This window comes from Selaginella moellendorffii, unplaced genomic scaffold (assembly GCF_000143415.4).
Source record: "Selaginella moellendorffii unplaced genomic scaffold, v1.0 SELMOscaffold_1, whole genome shotgun sequence".
NCBI classification, from domain to species: Eukaryota; Viridiplantae; Streptophyta; class Lycopodiopsida; order Selaginellales; family Selaginellaceae; genus Selaginella; species Selaginella moellendorffii.
Genome location: NW_003314262.1, coordinates 3,343,354 through 3,354,797, shown reverse-complemented (window position 1 = coordinate 3,354,797; position 11,444 = coordinate 3,343,354).

Sequence of the window (11,444 nt, the reverse complement as noted above, 5' to 3'; positions counted from 1 at the left end):
AAGGGAATTCAGCCTTAAACCCCAAAGGTGTGAGTAAAGATAAGCATATGTCACTCTCTCAACTTTACTTTGCACAAAAAGTCATAAACAGGAGAAAAGATAATTAATTTAATGCAAATGCATACAATAATGAGTGAAGGTTCTTTTCTAACACGTCTAAGTGCTATATATATATTACATGATTTTATAGTCATTCTTAACTGTTTGTCACCTAGGTCGAGTTTTTCTTCTTTGGATGCTTAAGTTTAGACGTAACTCCATTTTGCCTAAGCTTTTTTCTTTTGCTTTGTTTAGGATAATACACAAGATAAAACATTTACCTTTTCATCACTCCCTCATAACAAAGTTATTGCCTATCCTCAAGCAGTCAGATTCTCCAAATCTGGCTCCAAGTTGCTAAGCTTACAAGTTTTCATTTTAATTGTTAAGATGGAGCAAAACTTATACTTAAAGATTATGCAAGTGATGGATGAGGGGCAGAAAAACCTTGAACTACGACAAATTGAGTAGTGCATTTTGAACTTGAAGAAGTCAAAGGTGAAGAAGCTACTTGTGATTGTGGATATTTGACATAATAAAGATTGGCTATATTGCATTATAGAGATATGCTTGTGATGGTAGTAAGTTAGTCCCTTTTATCTTTCTTATTCCACTTCAAAATTTTTGTCCTTGTAGGAAATGGTAAAGCATTTGAAGAATTGATCTATAACATCGCAAAAAGCAAATTCTCCTTCAATGAATAAACCTCTTGCTTGGAGCAACTCAACACTTGGTATCGTAATAAGGATAAAAGGCTGGAGATCAAGCTTGAGAATGTTATAAAGGAGAAACTTTATATCACTTAGAGTATTGCAGTTGTTGAGGAGCTATTTCAAGCATGGGATATAAAATTCCTTACCAATGCTTACACTAGCATAACACTTTTAGAATATGTCCAAGCTTCCCTTTAAGAGCTTGGGATGGATGGCTTTCTAATGGCAGCTCAAGCTCTATGGATTTCAAGAATCAACTATGCCAACCATTTTTCTCATGTTGCATGGCATATAGGTATATTGCAAAAAATTGACTTGCTTATTTAATCATGGCTTTTTTATAGGTATTTAAATCATTGTCCAAGTGCTCTAGTGTATATAGCAAGTGTTTTTCTCAAGCTTTTAACTGATGGGAAGAAGTTTAGCATATATGAGCTAGAGTTCCATTGTCCCATTATGTGGGAATGAGAATTTTGTCCATGCTACTTGGAGTTGTAGAGACAAATGCCATTGTCACCTTTTGAGCTCGATCTCTATCTTGAGTGTCATCCAAGTTTGACGAGTAAAACTTTCTAGCAATAACTTATGTTTCTACTTTATTATAAAAGCATTTTTGGAGGGAGTGGAAATGCTTTAGGACAGGAAGGAAATTCATATTGAGCAAACAAAAGAGGAACAAGTGGAGAAGCCAGCTGAAAACTCTCCTGCCCCATCTCATCCTATTGCAGTTGCTCATTCCCTAGATTCTACTGTCGCTGCTCATCCAGCCTCAGCTACTTGAAATGTACGAAGGTAACTCTATAGCAAGGACATCCAAGAGAGTAAGAACTTGATTTTTAATGACCTTGCTTATTGTAATTTAGTTGTAGATGTCAAAGAAACTAACTAGCACTATATGCTGACATACAAATGCATTCTTTCCATCCCTCCCCACTACTACAGAGGATGACTTCCAAGATTTGTCTTCATTGGCATCACACAAATAGGTATGAAAAAAAACATGTATTAACTTTAATATTTCTTAGTTTTGAACACTATTCAAATTTGCCCTCTTTCTCCTACAAGAAGTGTTGGCCACATGGAAATAGTTATTGAGGACTACTTCCAACTTTCCAATGACGCGAGTCGAGAGTCTTTTATGTTCCATAGATGGATGCGAGGATTGGGAATAAACAATACCTTTGACATCGACCTCGTGTTCTTCGACTTACCTGATAGGTTACCACCTTTACAAGGCAACACTCCATTTTGGAACATCCTTTAATCGAACCATATTTCTTAAGTTGTGGATGTGGCATCCAAGTTGTTGTGAATTTCATCCTATGATCACATGTGTTACACTCACTCACCCCCCTTCAAAGATGTCAATGTCTTTATTGACTATCGATTAACACCCTCTACTGAGCCAAGAGGAACCAACACCTCCATTTTCGCATTAAATCTACCAATCTTTCTATTATGTAGACTAGCTATTCCATGTGAAGCAATTAGTCATCTACCTATATCGCAGTCCCATGGTAGATACCTTCACATGTGGATGCTCCACACAAGAGGAAGGACATATGTATGGATGCCTAATATATACAATTTCAAATTTAGGGGTAGGAATATATTTTGCTTAAGGGTATATTATATTTTAAGTAGCTATTAATCAATGGGAATCTAATCCGTGCCATTTGTTTTGATACCACATATTTTTTGTGGTTTGCTTTGGATTGGTCTTTTAAGTTTGAGACATCAATAAAATGTTGTTGATGTTTTTTTAAGCAACTTAGGTTCCTTCATATTATTGATTGGGCTCTATTTAAATTGGCTAGTGTGATAGTTGGCATGAATGAGTGTTTATTGATTTTGCCATATTCATTCTGTTTTGTTGATTGTTACTATAGTTAATTTTGATAGACTAGATGTTATTTCCTTTGGATGATATATTCGTGAGTATTTTGCTTGCCAGTCAATGATATTTTGTGTTTTTTGAGTTATTTTATGCAAGTTGTTTAGCATACTATCTGGACTCTTTGATAGTTAAGTTTAATCATTGAGTTTCTTGATGATATACTAACTATTAAATTTTGTTGGATAGTAAATCCAAACTCAAAAATCAATAGATGGACAATATCAAAGTCAAAGACAATGATACCTTAGAGACTTAATTATCAGTGAATGAATCTTAATTTAGAACATAAAAATATTCTAAATAAAGTTATCATCCAATAAACCATTATTAGAGTATTGAAACCACCAAGATCATCATAACTGGCCAGTATAGGTAGATTAGTTTCAGCACTTTATGTCTATGGTGAAATCTCTAATCATGGGGTAGCTACTGTAGACTAGTCACATCACTTACCTCTCTATTAATGTTCCTTATTTCATTCAAAAGGGCATGACCGTGTAAACAACTCTAACTACCTATTTACAATAGTCTATCTAAACCTTACCGACAGGTTTGGTCTATTTGCTCAAGAGGGTTGGGGCCTCAGCTTCTTTCTCTATATCCCTACGAGTAGAGGTATATCACACTTTTGTAAGCTAGGTGACACCTAGAGCAGCAAAGGTTGCTAACTCCATCGGTCATTTCCTTGTTAGCAATTGCTAAAAGGTGTATGAGTTGGTAGCACATCCACATTAGATAAAGAGGTTACCTTAACTCATTTAAGTTGGTGCATTTCTCATATAATGTGATTACCATGAACTTTTTCCAGAGTTGTTTCCTTGCTAGTGATCTAAACTGGAGTATGCATCAACGAGGATGTCAATCTCCCCTAAGGGGGGGAGAGTGTTGCGAATATGACTTTGGGTATTGAAAGTTACATGTAGCTAGTCCTTTCGGATATTCTTTCTTTATTATCACAATGGCAGGAGGTTGGTATTTTGGACCCGTTATCAATTCCCACTTGAGCTAGTTGAGAAACTAATTAATGACCATGCATCTAAATCGGATAAACATAATGTAGGAACCCTATGCATTTCTTGATGAGCATACTCGACTTGGTTTGAGAAACTCTTGTGGCCGACTAATCTGAGGCATAGTATAACTTTTATTTGTATACCTATCTTTGTTTTGCGTCTGGCTTGGATCGAAGCCCAAGTTTTATACCATGCTAGTTGGTGGAGTACTTATATCCTCACATTACGCCACTAGTATGCTGAAATAGTGGCAGACTCCATTTGGCTCTGTTTTGCATGTTGGTTCTGGCATTGAGATGCTAAATGTTTTAGGACTATTTTAAATCACTCTGTGCTTCTGTCCCTTCACTCCTTTGGCTATATACTCGAGAGTCACTTGTGCTCTAGTACATTTGTTCTTTGACTTTATGCTTAGGAGTTTGGCTCCATTCCTTCATTCAGTGGCCCAAGGCCCTGAAACTTGGGTTCTACACCACTGTCATTTGCATGTGGCACGTGGCATGTGACACGTGGCATATAGAGGGTTTAGGTTCCACTTCATGGTTATCCTATGGTAAATCATCATGGGATAAAAGGTGAAAACCACGTGCACTACAACTTCATAACAAGTATAATAAGAATCATTAATAATTGATGTAATCCAAACTCATATCTACAAGAAACCAACAACTCCAATATTGATCACTAACCAACCTTTACTAAGTAATCTAGTTTAGAATATCAATTTACCACTCAATTTGTTTGAATGCTAATATAGTTGTTAACTAACAAAATGTATGAATACTAATGACACAAAAGGTATAGCTAACTTTCAACATAATTTTCATTGAGACTAGTGACACAAAATGTTATTCTCTTCTAATAAGACTAATTGACCACTAACCAATTGAACCACCACAAATAGAAAATTCAAATTTCTCAATATGCTCATGAAAAATTATATCATCTCACTTCAATCTCAATATTAATAATATCAATGTTAAATCATCACTTCAATGCTATCAATATAAAGCTAAAAGAAAATGAAAGCAAATCACCACTCAAAGCTCTTTAACAATTAAATTAACCAATGTCAAAAATACCTTATTTCGTATTTGAGATTAAACATTTAACAATAATTAGCTATAGATAACACATAATCAAGGAGTGAATCACCACGTCCAAAATTCAATGAAATTCAACATCATAGACTAAATTCAATCAAATGATATTGACAGAGGTAGAATTGACATCCCAACATGGATAAACTATGTAAGTTTAATAACATAATCCTTTGTAACACCATCTGATAAAGAAAGTCTATTATTGCTAAATCATCATCAAACGAAAGAAGTGTCATCAATCCTTAATGAAGATTACATGCAACCACTAGTTGCAAAGTAACCAATAATCATTTTTCAATTTGTTATTATAAACCCAAATACAACCTTATATCATTAAGCCATATACTTGTCTAATGAAAAGGAAACACTCTAAGTACAATATAAAAAATCATGGATAAGTATGGATAAAATAAGTACTTAAATTCAATTATACAGCAATAAGCCTACTATAGTCAATAGCTTGAGTATAACTAAAAAGGCTAGCTATGCATGATTAGTACTCAAGTAAAATTAAAGTATAGACCATGAGATAAATTTATATAATTATACAACCTTTTAATAAAAAAAGCTATAATACAGGTATTACACCTCAAATAACTAAGTTATACATCACTATCCTTAATCAAGGCATAAGGCTACTATACTAAGTAAAATTAATTATATAAAGTTTAACAAAATACAAGGTGCAACTTACCACCAAACATGATGTAGCGCACATGAATTTGGAGTTGAACTCCAAGCCCGTTACACTACGAAACGAGGGTCCAGTACAATCCCACGAGCACCAGCTCCCCGTATCCAGCACCAGCACCCTATATCCAGCATTTGCATGCAAAATGGTGTTAAATGGAGTCTGGCACAATTTTGGCATACTGGTGGCCCCCCCCCTGCCCCTGTTGAGGAACACACACTTTGGGCTTTCACCCCAAGCCTCCCTTAGTACCAAGAGTTAGTCTCTAGGACAAGTTCGAAACTTACTAAATTTGGAATGGCCTTAGATTGCGAATTTGGGCACGGGACGAACACCATTGTGTTTAGACCGACCTCTACATTCTATAGATATGCCAAATGAGCAAATCTAGACACTTTCCACTATGTTGGGTTTGGAACTGAGCCAAGTGAATGTGATTTCGAGTATCGAAAGATACTTGTCGGGCAGTCCTTATGGACACTCTTTCCTACTGCCATGACAGCAGAAGGTCGGTACAGTTAGTTCCCTCTATCATTCCCACTTGAGCTAATTGAGAAACTAGTCAATGACCATGTACTCTCCCCCCCTTGGGAAAGATCAACGTCCTCGTTGATGCATACCCGAGTCTAGCAAACCGTCAAGGAAACAACTAACTCTATTTTGTTAAAGTGGGATTTATTCAGTAAAATGGGACTAGGTACAAATTTTCAAGTATTTGAAAATAACGTGAAATTATATGTTTTTTGTCCAGGGGCTAGACATATCTGGGGCATGGTGACTAGCACGGTGACTTTGTGTCCAGACTGAGTCCATCTGGTTGTATAATAAATTTCATTGTCAAGGTGAACAAGCCGAATTTGAAGCTAAAGAAGAGCGATGGCATGCGCGCACACACTATTTGTTTGTTCATTGAGCGTGTGGTGAGCTTTCCAAGATGAACGTCATTCCTATTAGCCAGACATATAACTTAATGGTGAGAACATTTAGATATTATTCAATGTTATCTTTTTCTAACGAATCTAATTGTGAAGGTGTAGCAAGAGGCATTGCTAGTCTGGAGAAGTCATTTAACTCATTTGACCCTTAATGTATTTTCATGAAACTAAATAACATTCATATTATTAAGGAATTTCTCTAGTACCTTTTTTTTATGACATAGAGGCTTGCATTTCTTTCAAAGGTGATTTAGTAAAAGGCCTGAGGGCACATGCCATTCTATTTCTCAGGCCGGTATTAAGATATACTAGTGCAAAGGGAAAAAGGTATTTGGTGATCAAGTAAATGGCATGAGGGCACACGCCATTATAAGCCTAAGCGCTAGTGGACACCTCCTTTTTGGTACTCTCAGCGGTACTATCATCCTTCTCCGGGTCAGTTGTTTTGCTTTAGATTGTTGTCTCTGACGTTATTGGGGCGTTCTCGATAGTTGTTAATGTTGCTATTTGTTCAGAAAAATGATCACCTGGAGTATAGTACGGGGAGTTTGGAAGACTTATATATTCTACATCTTCACCTATCTCCTTCTCCGTCTCCTTTTCTGCCTCACTTACAGATTTTGTGGTTGCCATGAGAACGCTCTTCACCCTAAAATATGGAGTTTGTTGTGTTATAAAAGGAAACCAACACACACGCTGCAAGGGAATGATGGTACATAAAGCACATAAGCCCACAATATGGGTTTATGTGCCATTAATATGGGCCACACGCCATATTATTAGATTTATGCACGTGTGATTGGTAAATGCATATGTCACATCATCTTTGTTTTACCTCACACACTATATCAGGCCTAATGAACCATATCACATGTGCGCACATGCTATATATATAGAGAAGTATTATGCAAGGATAGAAAAATTCAATGCATGATTGTGGAGAGCAATGGCGCATGAAGCCACATGCTAAATAACATTTTAGAGAAAGAATTAAAATAGAAACATGCAAATAGTATTGAGTGGACCAAGACTTAGAAGTGCACAATTGAATGAGGTATTTCTAATAAATATTTCACTCACCTCATATAGGAATGGCTACCACTCTCAAATGGCATATCGCCTCATGCCATCACCTCGCAATTTGTTATAACAATCTGATGAATTCATATTCGGCTTGTTCACCTTGAACTTTAAGTAAGATTTGCTAGAATAACTAAGAATTTATACTTGTTATTTGTATCATCTCACCTAAGAATGGCATAAGGCCACATGCCATCACGCCTCCTCTGATTCAGATTCGGATTGTTCACCTTGAAATAAAATACATTAGAAACTTAGTAAAGGAATATTAATGAATCTCACCTTGAACCCGGGTTATGAATGCTCTTGCTGCATCTCTTACATGGTCTGGCAAGGTGATGGTGGCACTCTACTTCCGCATCCAACCATACACAACATTATCCACCGATATGCTCATACTGGGATCCCTTGGATTCAGCACCCATCTCTTTTCTAGGCAATCCTTCGTATATCCAGAACTTGGTTTGAACCACTCCACAGTTACATTGAAGGAGTTAGTTTCCGCGTCCTCCTCTGCATCAGTGATGCAGCGCCCCACCCATATCATTTGTTTTTTATTACTGGGTCTAACAAGCACGACCATTCCTTTGCAGACCTGTACTGGATTGAATGCTGAATCCGGCTTCTTGTTCCTCGGCCCACAATAGTGATCCTCAACATCGTTATCTATCACTGCATTTCCAGAGGACATTGTTCTGCTACTATCTGGTGCTCTGGGTTCTGGCCAAAAGGACTCTTCCAATTCTTCATATACAACCGGCCCATTTTGGATAGCAGATATAATCTTCTCCCAGTATTTGAGCAAAGTCTTGCACCTCTGAAAATAGGATTCTCCACCAAACACCAACCCCGTCTTCCAGAAGGCAATATGCTGTCTAATCCCGGCCACTATACTTTCCTGGTCTTTGAGTCCATCCGGGTGCATTGGCCGTGGGGAACCCTAAGGAATCATAGGTTCCCCAGTTATGGGATCTCTCTTGAAGAGTTCAATGCCGTCCACTGGCAGCCACACTGTGTCCCATTCTCTCATTTTGTACCTCATCACTGGAGCACCGTCACGCATGCTGAAATGAAACTGAAAAGGCTTGGAGTGGCCAATTAACGTTTCAGATCCGTCCTTGATGTAGCCTCTTACAAACCCCTTAAAGTCTGGAACCTCTGTCACAAGTGTAGCTTCAACAGTGCCTTTGATGCAATTTTGGAATTCATCGTAGAGTTGTGGGAGGGTGAGGACATTGGATCACCGGAGGGACTCTGCCAGGTGACTAAACATGGCATCGACGTCTTCATGAGTGTGCCCAACCATGAGAAAGCCAAGTGTAACCGTTTCAAATATGCCTTTGGCAATAAGCATCGCCAAGTACGCGAAGACGTACATGTTTTTGTTCTCACTGCTAGCATTGTCTGTTTGGAGCAGCAGATGGGGTGGAAGGCCACATCGGCCGCAAGAACTTCCTTGAGATTCTGCTTTGTTTGGATGAGGCTGTGCATTCACCGGGCAACCAGCCTCGTCGGAATGGCATGAGGCCTCACGTGATAACCCTACAATCTGACGGCCAACATATTCACTAGGATGGCATGGGGCCCCACGCGATACTACAAGCCTTTGCTCCTCCTCTAGCTGAACCCTGTATGGGGTTCGATCGACAAGGGCCTTATGCAAGGGTTGGCTGTTCAGCTCAGTCTGTGCACTTTGCAGAGACCTTAAGTGTTTTGCTAGGGATGCAATCATCATATTTGCACCCCCGCCACCCCATAGAGGTACAAAGAAGTTCCCATAGTTCTGGGCACCATGCCCATGAGCGATTATGCCAAACAGAGACACAAGCAGCTGCATGGATGAAGAGATTGCCTTGGGGGCATGATTGAGTCGAGGTAAGCACGTCTTTTTCTGGTTCATTTTGTCATGGATGATGCAGAGGTAAAGTTAGGTCTCTCCATGGAGAGAATCCTGTTATGATAATATGCAGTCCTGCAGCTTCTCTGCTCGATGTTGTGGTCGAGCCGCCTTCTAACCAACGTCTCTCGCTCTTGAGCGATGCAAGAATTCTTCGACAAAGCCATTTTGATAGCAGTGCACTCGTCACACTTTGAAAAGCTGGAGTACTTTCCTATACTCACATCCCTGAACCTGTTGCTCCACAATCTACTAAATCTAGATTGGCTCAGCTTCCTGTAGCCATTACTCTGGAGTTCCCGATTCACATCTTCCAGTATGGCCCCCTTGGTATACATGGAAGGGAGAACTCGTTGGGTGTCTCGTGTTCCATCTTCCAAGAGGCAGGTTTTATGTGGTTGTTGCTCGCTACCTGTCTCGACAAACCTCTTGAAGATTGCCTCTCCATATACAACATGACCCCTGGTTTTGTGCGTACCGTCGTTCCCGTGGACTGCCTGTTGAACCCTTTGTTCCTCGAACTCAGTTTTGATTCTATAGAATGTGGTTCGAGGGACTCCATAAATGATTCTCCATGCCTTCATGCAGACCAAACCCCTCTGGAAGACCATGCCCCCCATCTGATGTTTTGAAGCATCAACAAATGACCGTAATGCCTCATACACAAAATTGCAAGCTGCCTTCCAGGACAATATCTTGTATCTTGCTCTCTCTTCTTCAATAGCATCCCAATCAGCATGTTGACAGCACCTCCTCTTGCAACAAGCAACTGTCAAGACCATTCGAACCTCCATCGCCATTTTCTGCCTTTTCGGTTCGTTGCTCAGATCCCTTTGGCTGCGCTTTAGGAAGGTGTACTTTCTTTTCCCATGAAGAGATGTTCTGTCATCAGTTGTAGTGGTGTTTGATTGTGAATCCTTCACATTCTCAAACACTAAGTGCCTCAATTTCCACCGCACAATGCTTCCAATAGTCAGACTGTTTTCTTCTGTGTCAACAACCTCTAAAATCGCAACTCCAATATCATCCCAACCCTATTCTTGATTAGCAACCGCATCTCTTGGATCGACAACTATGGCTAAGCCCTCAGCTACCACCTCCCCCTCGGGGTTGTTTAGAAACACCTTTTCCTGAATCCATGTAGCATGGTTCTTAAGATCCACGGAGGGAACATGCATCGCACTTGCGCTGTCCCCAACATCTGCTTTCTTCTGAAGATTTTTCAAGGCACCAACAACATTTACCCCGACGACCATCTCTCCTCGTTCAATAGCGACCACATTCCTATCGAAGACAGTCTCTACTGATACAGCAGCATTGCCTTCCCCAAGCCTTTGACAGTTTATAACAAAGTTCCGATTCATAGACACAAGGGTCTCTTTTGCAACTCTCTTCCCACCATTCAAAATGTAAACCTTTTCCCCAACAATAAAGGCCATTCTGAAAGTGCAGAAAAGAAGTTAAGACTATACAAAAAATGATTGGAGAATGGCCTAAATCATAACATACCAAACAACCTCAATAGCATGAGGCCACATGCCATTATTCAAACATGCTATTGACACCCACGTGAAATTTCGCATTCACAAAATTGGCATGAGCCCTCATGCCATCTTGATAAACACACAGCTACAGGCAGGTAAAGAAACTATTGGCAATATGCTAGTGATGAACTTGCAAGCCCCAAGATGGCATGAGCCCTCATACCATTAGTGGTACCATAGCGCCGCTCGCACCAGCGCAACTGCTCGTAGTGCCGCTCGCACAAACTGCCACTCGCATAAACTGCCGCTTGCAATGGCGCTCACAATGCCGCAACTGCTCGTAGACGCATAAACCACAGCTCACAACGCCGCTTACACAAGCAGCGCTCACTGCGCTCAGCGGAACCAAGAACACGGCGCACAAAAATGATAGACCTAGGAATGAGTTTGAGAATTCAAAAATAACACATGCTTGAACGTCACATCAAATCCTCTGACAAACCAGATCTTATGATTCCTCTGACAAATTTCAAACTAAGTAGCTTCTAGACTTTGCTGTTGGATGTTGAACTTTGTCACATCATGTCCTTGC